Source organism: Colias philodice, chromosome 22 (genome assembly GCF_061535455.1).
Source record: "Colias philodice isolate Cphi_HAF_F1 chromosome 22, ilColPhil1 Martin Lab GWU primary, whole genome shotgun sequence".
In the NCBI taxonomy this organism is placed as follows: Eukaryota; Metazoa; Arthropoda; class Insecta; order Lepidoptera; family Pieridae; genus Colias; species Colias philodice.
In genome coordinates this window covers 2,249,321-2,274,601 of record NC_143107.1, presented here as the reverse complement: position 1 = coordinate 2,274,601, position 25,281 = coordinate 2,249,321, and the positions used below count along the sequence as shown (strand labels likewise).

The following is a 25,281-nucleotide window of genomic DNA, read 5'->3' as shown; positions in this document are numbered from 1 at the left end:
CACACTTGCTCTGTGCTATACACGATGCGATAAAGAAAAAGTAATTAGATTAAGTCTGTACATATAAGAAAATGGCGGCAAATGCAAAGTGAGTTTTGTATTTCTCGTCGTACCTAGGTGATAAAACTAAATTATTTCAAAGCAGTTCAATTAAAACTTAAAATTTGATTGTTATTTGGTTATTTGATACTTAATGTATATTTTAGTATCGTTTAGTTTCTTCGATAATTATCACCAAAGACGCAATTTACGAATATCATTTTAACAGCGACATGTCATTTTATTTAAAATCAAAAAATACACCTCGATGAAAACATTTGATATTCTCACTATAGTAGATAATTAAGTTACATTAAGGTTCCCGTTAAAAGCTGGGTCGAATCCCTAAATTTGTTGTAATTGGTTATAAATTAGTACTGTAGTGAGTCAGTTACTAACCAATTATCTGCAGTGATTTTGCTAGCGGTTCAAGTTTCAACCCTCATAATTAATTAAAAAAACTAGTACCTATGTACGTAAGTCGGAAAGCATTATTTTTTTAAGAATTTTCCTTGCGGCCTGCCGCGGAAATATTAAGTACCATTACTGTTAATAATATAATTTATTTATAGTCAAGTACTGAATCTTATTTGTTTTTTGTTACTTCTGCATTTCGAACTCAATATATTAATTTTTTTCTTTTTAACAATGCTTTATCAAAATACTAAGGAAAATAGAAATAAAATACTTGAGAAAATTTCTCAGTGTGGCAAAAGACTAATCAGTAATCACCCCGTATGCCCGTAAGAAAATCGATCAGTGAAACAGACGCAAAATGCACCTGCCTGTTACCCACAAGGGGATGCCTTCATTTTAATTAGATCCTTTCTTACAGAATATTGTATCATTATAACTCGATATCGTTGATCATAAATATGATTCACCCCAGACATAAGTAAATAACCGTTATTTATATTGAATAAAAATGAGGTTTATGTACCATCTTAAGGTTGATGTTCCGACCGTCCCTCCATACATTTTTGATTACCTCTAAACTCTTAACACAGACACTATTTCTTTAAAACTAATCATTTTATCACTTCTCTATAATGAAATGTGTGCGCGTTCGACCTTTTTAATCAATAATTTACAATATTTACTTAGAAAAACAACAGTAAAATACCGGAAAAATTTGACACTTCTACAGTAGTGTGCGTGACTTTTGCCAAGCGAAACACGACATAAAGCACGACATCTAGCGCATAGACTATATACTTATTACAGATCTAGCGCGTCAATGTCTAAACGAAAGGCGATGTTTAGACATTGACGCGCTAGATGTCGTGCATTCGCGTTCGTTATCTTATGCATAATGAGCATAATTCTAATAAATCAAAGTTCTGTGTAAAAATTGAGTAATTTCATTTCCAATCGTTCAAAGAAAATAACAATAAAATAAAATAAAACTAATGACCTTAGAAACTATGTTTTTTTTTATTTATTACTCATTATTGTTCGTCCGTCGTAGGTCTGTAAACTGTATTGTACACTGAAGGTAAATGGTACTGTAGGTACTTTAGTTCGGCGTCGTCGCTCGTCGGCTTGATATAAAATTACATTCCTTCTTGATTTCATTGACACGCGCTATGATTTGCGCGCGGAATTTCTTGTGTTGTGAATTTATTTTTGTATGCTATGCATTTTAATTGATTCAAATTGCAATGTTTCTCTAGTATGCATTTGAGACTATATTGTAAATTGTAATAATTGATCGTGGGTATAGTAATTAATTATTCTAATAACGCAATTAGTAATATATGTATTTTCGGTGGGATTCAAAACAAAAAATTGGCCCGTGATTTTTATGAAATTTCACCACATTGCAAATCACATCAATCATAGTTCATACACATGTATGACGAAAGTGATTAGTATTGTGGCTAACATTGACTCATCAGTTCATCACTGAAACCAGTGATAAATCAGTACCTATATCATATTGTGTTTGAATATTTTTAAACAATGATATAAGTATACAATTATTATAAATCGGTAAACTATCAAAGTAATCACAAACTTGCAAACATTGGTAAAATGTCCAGTAGTTTATGAGCCTATTCATTACAATTTACAATCAAACAAACAAACAAAGTTTTCCTCTTTATAATATTAGTGTAGACAAACACTATGAATACGATCACTAATGCAAATTCGGGGATTTTCTAATTATTGCTAAATAATAATTGAATTCGTTTTGAAATACTCTATAATTTTTAGTGTATAAATAGACATTTATAATGTGGTGCTCATTTTTTTTGTACTGCTAACGCTATTGTAGGTACCTATTTTCGTTGTTTTATTTCAAGTGAACACGGCCATACAATTTTGTCACGAGCCGCCTATGATTGTAGGTACTTTTGTTAGGCTCCTTCGTCGTCCGCGTCGGCTCGAAAGTTCTTGATTTCATTGTCACGCGCTATGATTTGCGCGCGGATTTTCTTGTGTTGTGAATTTATTTTTGTATTATTATTATTTTTTATTTATTTTTTTATTTTATTGATTCAAATAAAATATTTCACTAGTATGCATTTGAGACTATATTGTATTATGTATAATTTATCGTAGGTATAGTTATTCTTATAACGCAGTTATATTTTCGGTGGGACAATTTGACCCGTGATTTTTCTGAAATATCACCACGTTGCAAATCACATCAATCATACACACGTATGACGAAAGTATAGTGGCTATAATTGACTCATCAGTTCATCACTGAAACCAGTGATAAATCAGTACATATATCATATTTTATTGTGTTTGAATATTTTTTAAACAACGATATAGGTATACAATATTATTATAAATCGGTAAACTACCAAAGTACTTCCGAATTTTCAGACAGACAAACAAGTAGTTTGAACACGCAGTTTTCTTATACTAGTAGCAAAAATCAAAACCATAATATTATGTTTCCCTACTATATTTTACTAAAAGTCGAGTGCGTCGAAATCGTAAATAATAATATGTTTTTCACCTTCCTGGTTATTTTCCCATAGTAAATAGTGTTTTAGGTTTGTTGTTGTAGGTAGGAATAATAATAATTATTCTTACATGTTGGTTATGAAATGTATATTGAAATAATTTACTTTTACAAATCATTAGTGATATAAGTTTTGAGTGAAAATGCTTGGATCAGCATAATATTATATGGTACTTCAAATACATGTTTTGATAAAAAAAACAATAGTGTAATAAAATAAAACTGCGTTTTATTGTAATCAATGTTGACAATTTTAAATTCCAAAATTATTGATCAATAAAATAGTTTACACCAACAAATATAACTTTTATTTTTATAACAATCGTTCATAATATAAACCGTAGCAGGTGGCGTTTTGAAGTTCTGTCTACTCATACAGAAAAATGGAAAACTTGTTTTTTTTGTAAACAATTTATTACTCATGTTGTTTGGCAACTCGAAGCGTGGTCGTCCGTCGTAGGTACTTTTGTTCGGCGTCGCGTCGTCGTCCGCGTCGGCTTGATATAAAACATTCTTGATTTCATTGACACGCGCTATGATTTGCGCGCGGAATTTCTTGTGTTGTGAATTTATTTTTGTATGCTATGCATTTTAATTGAATCAAATTGCAATATTTCTCTAGTATGCATTTGAGACTATATTGTAATAATTGATCGTGGGTAGGTATAGTAATTAATTATTCTAATAACGCAATTATATTTTCGGTGGGATTCAAAACAAAAAATTGGCCCGTGATTTTTATGAAATTTCACCACATTGCAAATTATATATTATACAATTACAATTACAATTATTATAAATCGGTAAACTATCAAAGTAATTACAAACTTGCAAAATATGCTTTTCCGAATTTTCAGACAGACACACAATTTTATTAGTTTGTTTTAGCAAAGTAGGTACCTATACCTATACGCTTACGTCGCGCGTCGCGTCGTCGAAAACGGTGCGCCCAGAAACAAACATACCTAATTCAGTTACAATCCTTTTTTTGTTCCGTAATTTATTGTATTTATTCTAATACGATTTTTTTTATTCGTCGGCCAGTTCTACTAGGTATAAAAAGATAAAATTGAAATATAATTATTGTAGCGACAGCCATATTATGTTACTATGTTTTCGTAAATATGTTTTTCACCTTCCTGGTTATTTTCACATAATCTTATCTTATATATAAAAATGAATCGCAAAATGTGTTGGTAAGCGCATAACTCGAGAACGGCTGAACCGATTTCGATCATTCTTTTTTTATTATATTCCTTGAAGTACGAGGATGGTTTTTATGTAGAGAAAACGTAAATATTATGTACCACGGGCGAAGCCGGGGCGGACCGCTAGTCTTCTTATATATAAAAATGAATCGCAAAATGTGTTGGTAAGCGCATAACTCGAGAACGGCTGAACCGATTTCGATCATTCTTTTTTTATTATATTCCTTGAAGTACGAGGATGGTTTTTATGTAGAGAAAACGTAAATATTATGTACCACGGGCGAAGCCGGGGCGGACCGCTAGTATATATATATATAAATGAATCGCAAAATGTGTTGGTAAGCGCATAACTCGAGAACGGCTGAACCGATTTCGATAATTCTTTTTTTATTATATTCCTTGAAGTACGAGGATGGTTCTTATGTAGAGAAAACGTAAACATGTACCACGGGCGAAGCCGGGGCGGACCGCTAGTCTTCTTATATATAAAAATGAATCGCAAAATGTGTTGGTAAGCGCATAACTCGAGAACGGCTGAACCGATTTCGATAATTCTTTTTTATTATATCCCTTGAAGTACGAGGATGGTTCTTATAGCTAGAGAGCTAGTTAGTTTAGTTTTAGTGCAGTGGCAGTGTAAATGTTGTTGTTGAGGTTATGTAAATTTAACACTTTAGTTAACTACCAAGATATAAAGAAATGAGGATAGGACACAATAACTATTGGTTGAGGTATTTATAAACTCATAATATACTTTTAAAAAAATCACGTTTTAATAAATTTCTAGAATTAAATTAGAACAGCTGATTCAAAATAGCCTAAAAAATCTTAATAATAATAATTACGCTTCACAGCAAGAAGAAATGTACCATAATATGTACCCGCACAAAGTCGATATTGTGTTGCCTACCGTTCGACTCAATGGCTAGGGTTGTAACTACCTTTAATAATTATTACCAAACTAATAAACCGAGTGATGCGAAATAACCATAATTCTTTTAGAGTTTGATAAAATGATCAGGCAGGTATTTTCTTTAATCCTCTGAATTCTCGGTTACTAAATTGTATCGTTGAAATTATTCTTAATCGCGTAAATTTAATAAATAATCATATGGAAAACACTTTTCATTTGTTTTTTTACTTTCACGCCCAACTACTATACAATAATTACGTTGTTTCGGTATTTTGACGAGAAAACGCAGGAAACATCCGTTGTATCATTTTAGATAGATTGTATATTTTGTATCTGTAGAATTGAAATCAAAGCTATGTATATGTTGTCTCCATTCTTTTCTTATCGGATTGTTGATCCCAATGCGAATGCGTCACTTAAATTTTATAAAAGACAATTAAGAACATCAAAAATAAAGTGATACGTAAATATTTCACAGTGCAATATATTATATAATTAATAATAATTATATATTTATGAAAAAATAATTACATCAGATTTAATAATAGCAATTGTTTTGAATGTACATAATATGAATAAATGATTACATCATAATAGTAATAATTACAATTGTTTTATTTCCCATTTGTTGCAACCCTAGCATATCTTCATGTAGCAGCAGAAGTACCTACACTGGCGGCGCGGCGGCATCGTGCGACATCAAAGGCATTGCCTTACTAGGAATGACTCATTTCTTTTATTATATAATTTACGTTTTACTTTTACAGAATCCGATTCAATGGATTATGAAGACGAGTCACACAACGCCATACGATAGTGATGATGAATGAACATTTCAATAAATGCATGCGTGTTTTTAGGGTTCCGTAGCCAAAATGGCAAAAACGGAACCCTTATAGTTTCGTCATGTCCGTCTGTCCGTCTGTCCGTCTGTCCGTCTGTCACAGCCGATTTACTCGGAAACTATAAGTACTACAGTGATGAAATTTGATGGGAATATGTGTTGTATGAACCGCTACAAAAATATGACACTAAATAGTAAAAAAAAGAATTGGGGGTGGGGCCCCCCATACATGTAACTGAGGGATGAAATTTTTTTTTTCGATGTACATACCCGTGTGGGGTATCAATGGAAAGGTCTTTTAAAATGATATAAAGTTTTCTAAAAAACATTTTTCTTAAAGTGAACGGTTTTTGAGATATCAGCTCTCAAAGTCGTAAAAAGTATGTCCCCCCCCCTCTATTTTTATAACTACGGGGTATAAAATTCTAAAAAAAATAGAGGTGATGCATGCTAATTAACTCTTTCAACGATTTTTGGTTTGATCAAAGTATCTCTTATAGTTTTTGAGATAGGTTGATTTAACTGTAATTTATTATATTTGCTGCTACGGAACCCTTTGTGCGCGAGCCCGACTCGCACTTGGCCGGTTATTTTATGTTGTTTTGTAATTGTTAATTGTTTCTTAAATAAAGAAATAAACTAAATATTTAAATGATGATTTGTTATTTGCAACACAACTTTATATTTGAGATTCTTTACAAATGTATATTTAGTTTTGTATCATCAAATTTATAAATTTTATTCCATAGTTTTCAAAATTAAATGTAAATGACCATAAAAACATTAATAAAGTAAATCATTGATGTAAGGTCAGGGAACGTAATACATATATACATCTGACCATGTAGAAGCTAAGTCTTGTTGACTGCTGAAGTCTGTAAAGTTTTGTTGTCTGCTGAAGTCTGTACGCAATGAAAATGTCTGCCGTTTCGAAAATAAGTTTTTAAGACCCTAATAAATAAAATATATGTATATATAATGGCAGATCTGGTCAAATACTTTCAAAATTGTATTTTTTTCAGCACTTTCATAAGTGTCTGCCAGAATGTTATCCGCGTGATAATGGTCTGCCATTGTTATTTTCCGATAGTAATAATAATCTATTTTCAAATATCAAAATGGCAGACGTGGTCAAATGGTTTCAAAGTTCGCCAAAAATTTCCACCTGTCTTACCTAAGCGCGCGCCCCGTCCACCACTCTGGGCTTAGTGACTCCTCATCTCATGTATAGTAGGTATAGGGGAATCAACACACAAAAATCCAGGTCTGGTCAAATACATACAGGTAGCTTTGCGCTAGCTCTCTAGCTATTACTTCTTATGGAGAGAAAACGTAAACATGTACCACGGGCGAAGCCGGGGCGGACCGCTAGTAAATAATAAAATAATAAATAGTGTATTAGATTTGTTATTGTATCTTGTATACCTACGAATAATTATTCTTACGTCTTGTTGGGAAATGTTCAAATACCTACCTATTGAAATAATTTACTGTTACAAATCATTAGTGTTATTAGTTTTGAGTGAATAGGCATGGATCAGAAATTCAGAATATAATATGCTACTAACTACTCAAATACATACATGTTTACACAACAAACACCACTGACCTCTATAACTATAAGTTATAGAGGTCAGTGACCGTCAGTGACAAACACTATGGATACCTACGCTCGCGAATGCAAATTCGGTGATTTACTAATTATTGATACCTAGTCATTGAATTCGTTTTGAAATAGCCTGTACTTTGTAATTTTTAGTGTTATAGACATTTATAAAATGTGGTGCTCATTTTTTTGTAATAAATCATCCCGAACGCTATTGTATTTTCGTTGTTTTATTTCAAGTGAACACCTAGGTATACAATTTTGTCACGAGCCGCCTCTGGCCTCTGGGTGAAATAAACAAGTCAAATGATTTTTGTTCTAATTGTATTTTGGTAGTAGTTTGTTTAGAATTTACATTACCATTGTTTAATTTTTATTTTGTATTTGCAGTAAAATAAAAAGATGAAAAACTTCATTAGGTATATTGTACGACACCTCACTCTGAATCGCGCTAGCGAAATTTTTTCGTTACAGAGCACATATACAACTTTCGGACAATCTTCATTGAGGCCGGCCGGCAAATCGAGTATGTCGAGAAACTTCACTTATTCGATGGAGGTATTCTACCTTCCTTCCTCCACAGTTGTGGGACCCCGACGTGCATTGAACACGCAGCTTTCTGATACTAGTAGCTAAAATCAAAACCACAGATATGTCTGTGATCAAAACCATAATAATATTTTTACCTATTATTTTACTAAAAGTCGAGTGCATCGAAATCGTAAATATGTTTTTCACCTTCCTGGTTTTTTTTCCATAGTAAATAGTGTTTTTGATTTGTTGTTGTATGAATAATTATTCTTACTTGTTGGTTATGAAATGTATTTTGAAATAATTTACTTTTACAAATCATTACTGATATTAGTTTTGAGTGAAAATGCTTGGATCAGCATAATATCATATTTGCTACTTCAAATACATGTTTTGATTAAAAAAAAACAATAGTGTAATGTAGGTAATAAAATAAAACTGCGTTTTATTGTAGGTAATCAATTTTGACATTATTTATTTCCCAAAATTACAATAAAATAGTTTACGCCAACAAATATAACTTTTATTTTTATAACAATCCTACTTCCTACTAATGCGAAAGTTCATACATGTTTCAAAAGAAAAACTTTTACTTTTACTATTATTTCAATTTATCCGGTTTAATTAAGACTTAATATTGATACATATGATCATTATAAATACAAATAGGAATTAACAATATAACGAATACGTGGCACAACTAAAATTTTACCGATACCACCCGTGGTCATTCTCCTTTGTGGGTCATTTGTAACAGGATGGCGGTTCTACAGCGAAAAAAGAAAAATGATGGTCAGAACGCTGATACCGGATACCTTAAGATACTGTAATATAAAATATTACTAGATTAGATAAAATATTATAGGTAGTATCTTCACCGTGTGTGACGCGCTTTACATTCACGCCATCTAGAGTTAAATCTTTATCATTTTTGTATACGTCTGTGTGTGTAAACGACCCTGTATGCAATGACAGATGTTAAAACGCATAATTTTACCGAATTGGGTGGATTTTAAGGCAATGATATAACATATTTCAATAAAATATAATATTCAGTAACCGCCATGACTATTCCTAGGTTTGATGACTATTCCAATTACGCAAAAACTCAAATAAACTAGAAATGTAGAATTCAGCGCCATCTAGCGGGATATTGGCTGGGAACAGATCGTTGCAATCACCTTAAGACGATACACAAAAAAAAATCCACTGCTTGGCGGGCGGAGTCTAATAGCTCGCTATCGCGAACGCGGGTCTGCGCGAAGTCATTCTTACAAACTCGCCGCGCTGCCGCTGGCCGACTCGGGACAAACATGTATGGAGTCGTCATACAATTATAATATTGTTATACATTTATTTAATTGTTGATTTATTGGTTTTATTTTCTTGCTTATAAACAAATAATCTTCTTTTTAACAACTACTTAGACATTATTAATAATTATTATTATTTCGTAATAACCTGTATTATTTATTACAAAATAATACAGGTTATAAATAATCTTTAAAATAACAAAAAATATTGTTACTCTGAAAAAATGAAATGGTACTCAATAACGCGGACTACTGAATTGATTTAGATAGAATTTGATGCTGACGTAGATATTACATCATGCCCAGAAATGAAAGGTACTATTTCTGAAAGAAGTCATAAACCCTAATTCTTCTCAGTCAAAGTCAAGAGTGGAAGATATCACTAATACAGTAAAACTGATGCGAAACTTTGGATGTTAATTTATATATTTTTTTGTTAGTTGTTACTTAATCACGTCAAGACTACATTACCAATTTTGATAAAATATAGCTAATTGCCTGGATTTACACATAGGATACTTTTTATCCGAACTGAACACTTCTGTGGGATAAAACAGGATTCACGATATAACCTAATTCCACGCGGGCAAAGCCGCGGTCGGAATGATATTTTTTTAAATAAAAAAATTGTTTTAAAAAAAACACAAAATATATTGACGCATGTATTGCACGCCTCATAAGCGAAGCGTTGAGGTGGGTACTACTGTCACTTCGCGCAAAACATCTGATTTTTCAAACTTAAAATGTCTTTATGTATCATACATTGCACTTGTAAGATAATACATACACACACATATTAAGAAAAAACACTATTTTTAACGTTCATGATATTTTTGATGTCATTTTTGTTATTTAAACTAGTTAAAAAACAGTTTAAAAAAGTTCTGTCTTGGACGTCCGTGTGTCTGTATGTGCGGATCCTTTTTCTTGTTAACACGATAGCGACCGAAATACTTTACTAATCGAGTCTTTTTTTTTCTCTTACGCTTGAGTATGCTCAGGAATAGAACCCTTTCATTTTTCAGGGTCTGATTCGATGTGGTTTACTTAATTGTTATTAAATAAACAAAAATAATAATTAATAAATATTTATTAAAAAAAAATTATGAGGCGTGCACTTTTGGATTTTCCAAATTATTTATTTTTTGCACTCTATTATAATTGTAATTATTCATTACAAATAATCAAAATAAAATAGCCAGAACAAAGTTAGGCCCTGGTAGGGTAGGTAGGCAGGTACAGCAATGTGAGACGAACACTGGCTTATTTATACCAATAATAATGTATTTTAAACATTAAATTAAGTTTACAACAAAAATACATAATATTAGCTAATGTGAAAACGAATCAACCAATCATCCCACAACAATGAAATGTGCACACAAATATTCATCCAAATCGGTTCATGTGATTAGGAGGAGTGACTGCAGCGCCATCTTCCGGGCCCAATTGTGTTTCCAGATCACCCAGGAACTCAATTTAATATACTTACACAAAATTTTTCGAAATGAAAACTCACATTACTATGTAAATATGAATATAAACCTGTTTTAGTACTAAGCAATTTCCCGCACAGGTGTAGTAAGTATAAATGAAATAAATATCAACATCAAATTCTTTATACAACATACTTATCTACCACCTACTAAGAAATGTAATTCTTGAAATTTTTTTGTATTTTTTTTTAAAATAATACTACTCCAATGAGCTCCTGTTCCATATTACCTCCACCATACTTCCACTAAGTTCACCATGATTTTTTATTTCTTTGCACTTTGTTGCTTTTTGCTAAAAATGGAATCATGCGATAAAACCAGTAGAGCGTTGATAACATATATTTTTGACTGAATAAAGGTACTTACGAAGGAGTGGGTTCACATTGTGAACAATCAGTGGGTTTATTTTCCTTCTGGATTCCGGATTTCTGAAAAGATTATCTATGCTATAAATGAAAAAATCTTACACATTCGTTATGTACTTAAAACAGGGGTACATATCAAACATCGTCTATAATACAATTATCATCAAATTTAAAATAAAACCAACTTACTTCATTAATTTGTTCCAATTGTAAGCATTCTTATTCCTCCAATCTTTATGTTTCTTCTTCTTATTTTCTTTATTGTCCCCATTTTGTCTTATCGTGTTGTCACCCTTTTTTACGATTGCGCGAGCGACACAAGTTCCCCGTGTGACGGCCGTAGCGGGAATGACTCGTGCAGCGATCGGGGTAGGAAGGTACAGGGCGGCTCTCGCTATATTGGCTGGTCGCGCGCTAATTTCAAGTATTTCTTGTTTATTTCAAAACCATCGCATATTTCAAAATTCTAAATCGGTAGACGTATAGGTTGTATATTTTATAGTTAATATCCAAAAAGTCGTAACTTTACGTTTGTTATTTTGAAGATGCCAGAGATTAAAAAAAAATAACAATGAGAACTTTGTATTTTTTTTCTATCGAGAAAATATCATGGAATCATGTTTCTAAAACGGTAGACGTATTGTGTTACTATTGAACTTTCTTGTCAAGAATTTTCATCACGACAACTTTAATAATATAAAAATTACGAAGGTTTAAAAAGGGCCGTAAATGTTAGAAAAATTAATTCATCACCTTAATAGGATTCGTTGATGGCCACGCTTGCTATTCTTTGTGCGTCTCATTTTATTTATTTTTTGTATTATAGGTATGTTCGAGAAAGCTCTTTGTTGTGAAAGCATTCTTTAGCTTCGGATTGGTTTCTGTTTTAATTGAACAAAAACGCTTGTTAGTAAAATTGAGTTAACTCAGATGTTCTTTGAATAAAAATATTGGTTAAAAAGTGAACAGACTTTTATATAATCTGTCTGCAAACAAATATGAACTAAAGGTATAAATTCAGTCTAAATAAAATATTTATCACTTTCGACCGCCCGCGGCGAACCGTTTTATCTTAGATGAAATAAAAAGAAAATACTTTATGCATTACCTTTTGTCTGTTCTTATTTTCATTCAAAGCCCATAAATGGCTTAGAAATAAATTGAGCAATCAACAAAAATATTTCTGTTCATCTTTGTTGTTTAATTTATTCAATGTAACAACTAGTTTTAGTAGAAAGTTTAATTTAAAATTGGGATCTGAACGGTTCTAAAATATATACTAGATAAACGACTAGATAATATTATTGCTTAAATTTCTTAATTGCAATATTAAGTTCAATGTACATAAGTAACAAAAGCAGCAGGAGAGATACACGTAACTACAAACTCCCAGCTGTATAACGAAGGTAATTGAGTTATGCCTCGCCGTCACTAATTATTGTACTTCTATAATGAAGCGTATAATACTATTTGCCGTGGAAACAGCAATAACCTTAATACAAAGCTTATTACGGAAAATCTGTGAGGAATAAATGTTTTCGAATTTTGAAAATGTTCGACGTTCGTTTTTTATAGTCTGCACCACAAATATTATAAGTATACTAGGTCTGTACTATACATAGATTATAGAAGAGAATTAAGGCAGTTACAAACATTCAAGTTCGAGCAATTTGGCGGGAAATAGAGAATAAAACGATCGTATTTTTAACTGTTACTTCCATTATTCATAATTTACGAGTGGCATGTCGAACAAGCTCCGACATAAAAAAGGGTAATGTGTTCTTTGACTACTAAGCCTTTTCAATTTGTCATTTCAGACGTTCGTAATATTATGGGTACCTACTCACTCGTTTTTTATGCTTGTTAAACCTGTATTCTCTTCACACTATCCGTCAACTTTGTAATTTATAAAGTTTTTAAACATTTTTTTCACGTATATTTCTGCAGAATATTATAACTTCCAATAGAAACAAATGAAGTTAGCAAAGCAAATACCACAAATCGAGTTACAGTCATAATAAACTGAAACATTTTGTTAGCGCCCTTACACCAGAGTTGGGTTGTCAAATCCCGACTTAATTAGTCTCAATGACGGCAAACGATTATACAAAAATTTACAAACAGAACATTTTTAATCAACGCTCTCCCAACGGCCCTCGGACGATAATCGGTGCTTTTACACCATTCGATACGATATCGTTACAAACATTTGTAGTTAAATTTTGTTATTATGTTCTAAGATAAAAACATAAACGTATTGAGAAACGTTATGAGAATTGTTATAGACCTAGATTACCTACGTTATTTCACTGACGAAAAATAACATTGCAACGAACAACAATTTTTCATGAATTTTAAATGCCGATAATCTTTGCAGCAGATAAATACAATTTCTACCATTTAAGTAAGAAGACAAAAAATACATACTTTACAATTATCACATGATTAAAATAACCAATGTTGAATCAAAAAGTTAATAAGACGTACTTACGAGTATAATATAAAAGGTTATCTTCACCAAAAGCTTTTTTCAACTGATGTCTGATGAACTGACGTAACAACATTATTGGATGTTAAATTACTTGTATGCTTCCTTTTTGATGTTGAACCAATTCTCGGTATCAACCCGTCCTCAATATCAATGAAGGTATATTATCTCTTTTGAAGGTAAGAAATGTTTGGACAAAAAATAACGTTCCTTAGCAATTACTCTACTTATGTTGTACAGTAAATAATCTGAGGTTTATATATCCTAAAACAACAAAAAATAGTATATTATATTAAGAAATAATAGAGAGAATAGGGTTATTTAATCATTATTACCTATGTTAGTTACACGTGCTGTGAGATTCCATATCGGCATATATCAGGGATCTATTTTTATTCGCACAACAAATAAATCTAAAACGATCAACATCATATTTTATAAGGAAAATACATAGATAATGTAACTAACATGGAGCTATAATTATTATTATAATATCCAGAATTATAGATTTGACGTTTACTTATATTATCAAACCTAAATTGTATATAACGATATCGCGATCGTATACCAATTATAATCCCGTTTAGCACGTGTTTTGAATGTTTCATGTTTCTTTCGCTTAGTTTTCGATGTTATTTTCTTTATTTAGATAACGAAAATTACCATTCATTTATTTGGAAACTACGTCTCCAATTTGCGTGGACGAAATATTAATGTAACAAAGTTATTCCTGCTTGGAACTGCTTCGAAGTTGTGTTTCTGAACTGAAGCGATGTTTGTGCTTCCAAAAAGGTTCTCAAAGACTGTAACGTATCAATGATTCACGAGCTTCTTTGGGATTTTAAAACGAGCTTTTCTCTATCAGATGACTTGTGATGTGGTTCAAATCACATGTGTCTTTATTTAAAGTCTATGGCGTTTGTCAATTTTAATTATTATCTAACTGTACATTTGGTACGGAAGAGACGCTTTCAAACAGTACATAATATTGTGTGATTGTGTGTTATTTGTTTATTTTAGTTGTGTATAAATTAACGACAGACTTTTACGCGTATTATGTGTGTTTGAATAACGACTGACTATTACGTGTATTATGTGTGTGTGTAATAAAAACGAATTTCTAAGTCATCCTGACTCTACATGATGTTTTAGGTTGAGTTTTGATAAACTAATACGATCTACGAAGGCTCTTAATCATTTAATGTACGTAAATACTTTTAAACTTTCGGAGCAAGCTTTTATTGCGGTGTTGCAAACTTCCAAACTTCACCGCTTCCAAGTTCGTACATCTATTATCTTAAATTGACTGGATAAAGACGTGATACTTTATAGATTTTACGACTTTGATTGATTGAATGCTATTTATTCTGATCGAAGTATAAATTGATTGAAAACTTTGAAAATAACAACACGAAATCTTCATAATTATTTGGGAAATAACTAAGATTTTCCTTCGTAATTCTGTGGTATAGAGAACTTCAGTATTTACGGCATTCTTCAAGAAGATAAGAATACTCGTTACGACCGTAAAAATGTGCTTGATATGCCCCAATGTCTTTATGTATCGATTTATAGATAATAACAATTTTACGATTCAGAGAATATGGATAGAGTGTGGATAATATACCTATCACTAAATATCTTTATGTTTGCTGTGTTTTATTTTGCTTGGTCAGGAATCCATACTTAGATATTAAACTATAATATATTGTTTATTTAATCTAACTGTTACATTACCTTCTTATACAGGATGGAAATTTTCTGAAAGGCGAAAGGAAAATTTCTTTAATTTCAAATGGAAATTTCCACCCTGTATACAATGAAAAATAATACTTAATAATAGATACAATGTTATAAATGGAAAAGTTATTGACGATGTTACACGTGTTCAAGAAGAATAAAGTTCAAGGCTAGATAGTATTCATTATTTAAGTTAATTCCTCTTTATTATTTGTAATAGCGAGCACGTGTGATATATGTAGGTAGACTTGGCCATCACACTTATTTGAGGTTTAATCTTATATATAAAATTCTCGTGTCACAATGTTAGTCTGCATACTCCTCCGAAACGGGTGGACCGATTCTCATGAAATTTTCTGTGCATATCGGGTAAGTCTGAGAATCGGCCAACATCTATTTTTCATATGTACCACGGGCGAAGCCGGGGCGGACCGCTAGTAATATAATAAAATTGAATCGACCAATGACTTAATCACTACATAGTATAAAACAAGGTCGCTCTCTGTGAATATGTACCTAATAATATGTATTCTTAAATCTTTAAAACTACGCAAGGATCTTGATGCGGATTTTTTTAACAGATAGAGTGATGCAAAAGGAAGGTTTTAGTCCTATATAATTTATTAGGTTTCAGGCAAAGCGGGCGGAAAGCTAGATATGCTAATAAAATACACTTTCAATATACTAACATCAAATGAACAGTCACGTTTAAGGGGGCGCATAAAGCAAAATAACCAATCTTCTATTAGATGATACGTGTAATATGCAAGACCAAATCTAAAAAATAAAATATATATCAAACTAGATGATATGTTCAACGATTCTGTTTAATCAAAAACATAAAATATTAAAATTTACTCGATAAAAAAAAATCACCAAGTTAGCTCTAATTTTCACACTTTTACGTTTTCTACTTGACATGGTAATACTTATTATGATTTTTTTTCATAAACAATTATATTAAAACATTTGCAAGATATTTGTCACAGCATTTTGTGTAATTACTTTTAGTTTTAGTTTTATCTGCGATAAACCGGTAAACCGATAAACACACTTGGTGATTTTTTTTTATCGAGTAAATTTTAATATTTTATGTTTTTGATTAAACAGAATCGTTGAACATATCATCTATTTTGATATATATTTTATTTTTTAGATTTGATCTTGCATATTACACGTATCATCTAATAGAAGATTGGTTATTTTGAAAAACTATCGCTATCTGTCGCCCGCAAGCTTGTGTGAATAACTTAGTGATAAAGTATATAATTAATTCAGCAGCTACTGAAAATTGCGAACATACTTCAAAATCGCGCATAAATTATGCAAGAACAGCTGTGATATTTAAATTTAAGATCACATTAAAGCCATTGCTAGCTTAGTGTTTCTGACGAATCCTCTTAATATTGTAAGCAGTTAATGCTACTTCTAGATAAGTACAAGGATATAGTAAGTAGATGAGATGAAATATTTTATGAGACGTACATAGTTGTGAAATCACTTTTAATCTAAACATATTTAAATCGGTTATATCAATCTACCTTATGTACGTTTATCACTACACCTGTAAGAATGGGGGGTAAAATACATTTAAATAATGTTTTATTCGCATAAAATGAACTAAAGTAAAGATTTAGAGACTCTAAACTATATTCAAAGTATTAACAAAATCAATATTTTTAGTTACGTATTATTGAACTTTGACCTTTGGAGAATTCATTAATGGTGTTCTCAAGGTGACGTAGGAAAGGGGAAGTTAAGCCTCGAGGGACCAATGGATATACGTCAAAGTATGACAACCACAGAGTAAATACGGACACCGATGACAACTATCCATACCGTGACATACCTATATAGTTGGTAATATGTCACCGTATTCACGTCGCGTTCGCGTACCTACGTTATATTGTAATTTGGATACGCAATATTTTTTAGTTCTTAGAAATGAAAATGGAGTAGGGTGTAGTTATTCAAAATAATGCGGAAATATTTTAAAACCGAGTCTAGTTTTAGCTTATCTAGTAATTAAAATGACACACTAAAAATGTAGCAAATCAGAGACATTATCAGTAAGCGCTGAAACTAAATAATATTTTTTTCAGAAGCTCGCAGCAATTTTGACGTTTGCTTAATACTAAGTAAATACTGCTGTAAATAGCAGTTTTATGGTTCAATCGAAAAATGCGAAATAAAAGCAATTTTCATCTCTTTCATCATTAGAATTTTACGAGTGTTTTCATAAAACCGTACTTAATACTGTTGTAATAACGGTCATATTCGCTTACAGCTATAAATACAGCTACATAAACAGTTAAATGCTTTTCATTTATTGAAACACAGGTGTTCATTGAAATTAAATGCGCCATTGCAGTTTTATTGTCATCTAGATGAATTGCTTCGTGTGAGAACTTACTGTATCTTTTAGGTGCATTTTAGATGGAATTTTAGTGACTTAAAGTACTTTGGAGACTTTACTTCGCTTGATGGTTGTCACATTTATTTATTTAGGTTTGTTTGAGAAATATATCAACGAAAAGTACAATATACCTACTATTATTAGAAACCTAAAAATGTACATGATTCTTCCCTTTTTAGCGCGCTTTAACTTTATGTTTGTATGTACTTATCCAGCTCCTTAATACTCGATTTTGACCCGCTTTAAACAGGCGGATTTAATTCAAAATTTGTGCACTTATCAAGATTCGGTGACAGTACAATAATTTCATGAGTTTATCTTATTCAACAGAGATTTTTTTAACTATCTTTTATTTAAATAATGTATAGGTGTGAAGTGTCTAAACAACAGAGGATTTGAGTAAATTCGAAAGGTATTAATGAAAATCCTTTAGTTTTAAAGCTAAATTCATAAAATATCTAAGTATTGTTTGACCCTCGATCGAATAACAAAATGGGCGACGGGTGAGACAGTTAAATTACCATTATACATATAATAGCTAATTAGCCACGTAACAATTCTACGTATCCAATTAGTGTCATTTAAGAAACTAAATTAACTCGCTCCGTTTATTTCAACCCTACGAATACTGCCTTTTGTATAGAATAACCATTATTTTCATTTAATATACTAGCTTTCCGCCCGCGTTTTCAAAGAAAAAACCCACATAGTTCCCGTTCTCGTGGGATTTCCGGGATAAAACCTATCCTATGTGTTAATCCAGGTTACCCTCTATATGTGTGCTAAATTTCATTGTAATCGGTTCAGTAGTATTTACGTGAAATAGTAACAAACACACACACATCCTCACAAACTTTCGCATTTATAATATTAGTAGGATAGGATAGTAGGATAATTCATTAATTAAACCGCGTATTCTATTGCTTTATTTGGCACAATTAATTATAAACAATAACTTTACAAAGCAATTTCGTGAAAGTTGACATAAATGTACCGATCACCCTTCTTTTGAGTTACGACTTCCTGTAACTGCCAAATAGGTATTTGGGTGACGGTCATCAATATTCCTTACAAACTACTTTTTGTTTTAAGATCCTAAGAGTGTAGGTACTTTGTAGAAGGTTTCTTTGAACATAAAAACTTATGTTTAGAAGAATACTTAGTCGATAGAAGAAGAGTTACTATTTTCTATATCTTTTATCATTATTAAAAAGTTAGGCTGGACACGTTTTAACACAGATAAAAGGGATGAGATGGGGATGAGACTTAACACGTGTTTTTTAAACATTAACATCCGTCATAACCTATTTATATAATATGTAAGTATATGCAAAAAAATAAATAAAAGAAAACAAAGCTCAAGTCTGTAATTTAAGTAAACGAAAAGGGAATAAAACATTTTACAAATATATTTTACGTATTTCTACTTCGCTTTTTTATTCCTCTTCTATAATCCAGTAATAATGTACAAATACCAATCTTCAAAGTTTAACGCTAATAAATTAAATTTTACTTATCTAACTACCGTATTTATTAATTTTGTTATATTTATCTAACTGCTGAAGAATTTTCAAAGTCGTATTCTCTTTTAACTGTAATTGTTCTTCCAACTGTAATATTTTTCATTCATTTAAAATGTTTACCACGTATCCACGTATCTAAGTACATAAAGGGATTATAACCCCAACACGATTAACGTTCCCTACATCGATGAGCAATATGACGTCATTAAATAATAATTGGCTTACAAAGCGTTTATTAAAGACGTCATTGTATTGATTTTTGTTTCAATTTACTCTTTATATTCTTACCATCTATACTATCTATACTTACTACGCGCTAGACTCACGAATGCGCTAATCTCAGGACCTACTGGTCCGATTTAAAAAAATATTATTTCGATGTTAGATAGCCCATTTATCGAGGAAGGCTATAGGCTATATATTATCACGCTAAGACCAACAGTAGCGAAGCAAAACAGATAAAACCCCGGGGCTCAGCTAGTAGATTTATATAGGAAAACCAATCCAAATAATATGTAAGGTTTTACAGCGTAAATATGTATTCTGTAATGGCTCATTAACCACGTAACATTTTTACGGTTTCCAATTTGTGTAATTAAAGAAACGAATATAACGTTCTGAAATTAGCTCATTCTTTTGCAAATATTTAGGTTTAATAATTAATGAAACCAAATTAATCAAACAATAATAAACTTTATATGTATTTGGATATTTTTGCCATTTTGGGAGCGTAAACATGAAAATAACTATGTTCACATTTCACAAGATGTTAAATGCGAGCTTTTTTACATAAAGCCTCTGATTTACAGTTCTCTATTTTTGTATCAAAAGCTTAAACGCTTTCACGATCATTAAAAATGTCCAGTCGATTATTTTCCACGATCACGTCTAAATCCACAAATGAGCATATCGGCGAAAGGTGTAGAATGTGGGCGTTGCGTTGGGTAATCGAGCAAAGAAACACCTCTAACTCAAACATTTCTTTATTTACCACCGATTCGGAAAGCAGTATCTACAGAGAAGAACCGGCAAGAAACTCCATAGTTGCTCTTTTTTAATCATGTCAGTTTTACAATACAGTCGTTTCTTAATACAATCACTTGGTATTACAATTATGACCACTAATAAAATAAATATCACAAATAAGCTATAGTAAGCTCGTAATAGATGTGCACTCGGCAACGGTCGGCGAACGAATGACCCGAGTCGTGCGCGCGCGCTGCTTTATATCGGTTCGCCGTTCGTTATTTTTTAAAGCTTCGACGGTGGCGCCGTCACGGCCATTCTGACATACGCTCGTCCTCGAGCGACTTCTGAACACCTGGGAACAAGACAATTAAAACAATGTGCTGGTCCGGCAAGCCCTTCAGCAACCGTGCTAGTCCGGAAATCTCTCCAGATTTCCCTCTAGCGTGCCAGTCCGGAAATCTCTCCAGATTTCCCTCTAGCGTGCCAGTCCGGAAATCTCTTTAGCTTACTGCGCTAGACCAGATTTCCCTATAGCGTGCTAGACCGGATCTGCAATCCCTATAGCCGAGTTATTGGGCCGGACTCCCTTCAATAACTCGCTCTCTCTTTTTTTTTTGCACCATTCTTTTTGCTCTCCTTTTTTTTTGCATCATTCTTTTTGCATCATTTTTTTTTGCATAATTTTTTTTGCATCATTCTTTTTGCATCATTCTTTTTGCATCATAATTTTTTTTTGCATAAATTTTTTTGCATAATTTTTTTTTTAAGGATTATTTTTTTTCCTTCTTTTCTTTTTTTTTTTACACAACAATATTAAATCTAAACTCACGACTCTCTCCACTCTCTCCACTCCTCGGCCATACTGACAATCGTACGTCCTCGTACGTCCCTTCTTGTTTTACAGCACTACGGTATTTCATCCCGGGATTAGACAACTATACCGCTCGGCCATACTGACCTTACAGAACACCAACAACATCCACATAACATAGACACGACGCTCGCTCACCACAAATGAAGGCTCAACTACCGTGGACTGCAAACCAGATAGCACGCACAATTCCTGCAATGAAATCATTACCGTTACAATAATCCACGTTACAAACTTTTACTTTACACAAGTTATCTCCGATACAGTCATACTTGCGTCCTCGTACGCCATAATATCTCACACTACATTACTACGATAATTCATTTTCATTTTTTTTTTGTCAAAATAACATCCATCCTGCCTCAGCCTACACTGCCCCGATCCTACTGACCGGTCAGAACACACATGTTTTTATCCTGGACCTCATGCCAGATAGCATATCACTTTCTTCTAATAAACGACATTACCGTAGTAATATTGGAATATTACGTAAATGTGTGTTGTGTGGACACAACACACATTTACTTCGTACAGCGTACGAGTAAACAGATGTCAGTATGCTACTAGTCAACTATGAAAACTGAAAACAGAGTGTTGCCGCAGCAAATCAGTAAAACGGTACGCGACCGTATCCTCAACGTTTGTGCTGCGTCATCCTGGTATCGCGTCATCGAGCCGTACCATTGGCCGCTGATGATGCTACGTTGCTCCATATGCTACGCAACCGCTGCGCCGTACTGTTAACTGCCTCGCTTCTAAACGCTGTGTCGTAAAACGCTCTCTGTAATTTAGCTAATTAAAATCAATCTGACATTACCTGTCGTTAATTATGATCATTGACTATAGCGCAAAAATTACAATATCTTAAAAAGTTTAAAACGAATAATTCGTAACCGGTTAACTCAAAAAGTGGCAAAAGCTTGTTCTCAAACTTAATGATTTACCAACTTGAATTTAATGTAATCATGTGGTTAAAATTCCTTAACGGTATGTTAACTTTTGAAAACTCAACTTAAAACAATTGATAAGTCTAGGCTTAAACTCATCTGTGAATCTCATATCGAACGTTAAAAGGGCTGAGCTAAATTTTAGTTTCAACGTAATAAGAATGTACTGCTCAACAACTACTGTACAACTACCTAATTGATGTATTCAGTTGATGTGAAACTGCAGCTAGTCATATAAACTATTATCAAGGAATTACATTAAATGCACACAATGTAAATCGATTACACTATCGAATACTCCACGTTTAGGATTTGCGTTCTTGTATTTTGAAGCTACAAAATAACCTTCAGAAAACCTGGATGGATTTTTTTTTTCTTTTCTCTATTCAATTAAACAGACATTATATTCTGACGACAGTGTGTAAACTGTAAATGCGCCATTAACCTTGAGATTATTTTCAGTTATTTTTTTTTTAAACTATCGTAATATTTAACGGACCCTAACGTTGATGGGATAGTTAAGAGTTTTTTTTTTTATTTTTTTTTATTTTAAAGCAATCAAATTACATACTAAAACCAAATCTAGACCCGTACTCCAATCATAAAATCTTACGCCAGATGTTTATTTGAACACACGCTAATTATCTGTGACATTGTATTATGAACTGCCTAAATAGGGACTTAATAAATTATCTAAGTAAAAATTCAAAACTAAATGCCTCGATTTACCGTTCAAACTAAATCTGCCACATTTCATAAAACTGCATATTGTAAAAACTGTATACCGTGAATTGTTCACGACTTAATATTTTTTTTTTTATAAAGAAATGACCTCAATAATATCACCCTAAATAAAACCTACGAAAAGTTTATTAAACCTCTAAGCACTAGTTAACGCATTGCTTTTCGTTTTTTTTTAATCGAATGGCAATAAGGCTGTCTTTGTGTAGCAATTAATTGCTATTTGTCAAGGGTATAGTCTAAATAAAAATTAACGCAGGTAGTTCAAGAAATGAATGCGGGTAGTCAAGGAACTAACGCGGGTAGTTGAGAAACTAATTTAAAAGTAATTCGCATACTGTATTTTGTTCCGATACACGGACAAGTGAATGTTTATTGTTTACGTTCGATTGAAGTATCTGGATGCAGTGTACAAATTATTGCGCTTTCTTTCTTTAGTGTTAGCTCACAAACTAACCAACATTAAAGCAAGTCGTTACTTAATTCATCTTGAAGACAGTGCTTACGCCGCGAAGTGTTTTTTTTTAAATAACGTGAATTACCTACTCAAGTAAACGTGTCCCTGAATAAGTGAAATACAAGTCACACGACCTAGGTACTGATAATAATTTATCACTGCGTAACTAAGATGGGCTAAATGTAATGGAATAAGATTTAACTAACTACAAAACCGTAAAGCAATATCGCACGACCTAATAATAACATCACTGCGTGAATAAGTCGAGTTAAATGAAATAAGATTTAACTATACACTGGTTTTGTAGGTTACAACTTTTAACAAAATCTGTACGGCCTGTAAATCAGCGCTGTTTTTATGCAGCATTTAGCTGAGGCTGTGACGATTTTCCTCAATTAATTTTAAGATAAATTTTGTAATTAATGTTTTTGGCAATAAATTTCTTTTTCTTTCAAATAAGTTACTACATTTTAAAAACCTTACTTTCTTTATCTAATTGCACACTCAAAGTGAAATGTTATCTACTGACCGATTTCTTACAAGAGAACATCAGAAACATAGTAATAAAAATAGTACGACTGACCAGATTCACCAGCACTTAGCCTCATACATGTGCCGAGTGGCAGCTGCCAACGCGTCGTTTCGTTACACCATAACCCTCCTCTGCCATGAACCACACGGCTTGTAGGCGCACCGCCCGCGCCACTGCTACTGCGATAACGCTGCGATGCCAGACTTGTGAAGTCATGATGAAGCGCTGCTCTCGATGATACGGGGTCCGACGCGGTGGTGCGAGCGGCAGTGGCATCCGCGCAGCGCGAGGCGAAGTTGCCACCCTGCCCGCACATAACGAGCTCTCCCTTTGTCACCGGCTGCTCAGTGACACGTATGCTCGTAGATCTGTAGGATGCCTCTTCCCGTTGAAACTGGATCGAAGTGCCACGTGGTTGCGGCATTTTGTCTTTTAATCAGCGCACGCATTAATTGTATCCAGGTTATCGCCACGTGTTTTCTCATTTGCTCGATTTCATCCCAATTCTGATATCGGCGAAAGGTGTAGAATGTGGGCGTTGCGTTGGGTAATCGAGCAAAGAAACACCTCTAACTCAAACATTTCTTTATTTACCACCGATTCGGAAAGCAGTATCTACAGAGAAGAACCGGCAAGAAACTCCATAGTTGCTCTTTTTTAATCATGTCAGTTTTACAATACAGTCGTTTCTTAATACAATCACTTGGTATTACAATTATGACCACTAATAAAATAAATATCACAAATAAGCTATAGTAAGCTCGTAATAGATGTGCACTCGGCAACGGTCGGCGAACGAATGACCCGAGTCGTGCGCGCGCGCTGCTTTATATCGGTTCGCCGTTCGTTATTTTTTAAAGCTTCGACGGTGGCGCCGTCAAGCACACAAAATGCAAGCTATTTTGATAATTTCGAATTCAGAAGCGTTATCATTTAGCTCTTGTTTCCAAGTTCCATATTGCTACAGTAAACTTTAGCTGGGAATCTGAGCACATTTGTCCGTACTAACTTTACAATAAATCAATACGGACAGATTTATCGCCAGGCCATTCCTTACTTATATCGAGCTAGAACACCTAGCTTGTTTATGTTCTATTCAATATACATAGTGATAGATGACTGGAAACTCTGGGTTTCTGGTTTGATTGAAATTCGGGTTGATAAAGCTATGTGTTGAAGTGTTTCATGTCATGTTATTAATAAACTGTGGGCGGTGTGTGTTAACTTAAATGAACACTTTTTTCGTCGAAAAAAGTGTTCATTTAAGAAAAAAGTGTTCATTTAAGAAAAATCGAAATATTT

At 32.8% G+C, this 25,281-nt stretch overlaps 1 protein-coding gene across 1 annotated transcript in view; it reads left to right on the top strand.

Moving 5' to 3' along the window:
- The window catches only part of LOC149478325 (pikachurin-like), a 171,247-nt gene that overhangs the window by 57,434 nt on the left and 88,532 nt on the right, over nucleotides 1–25,281 (top strand). The window lies entirely within an intron of this gene.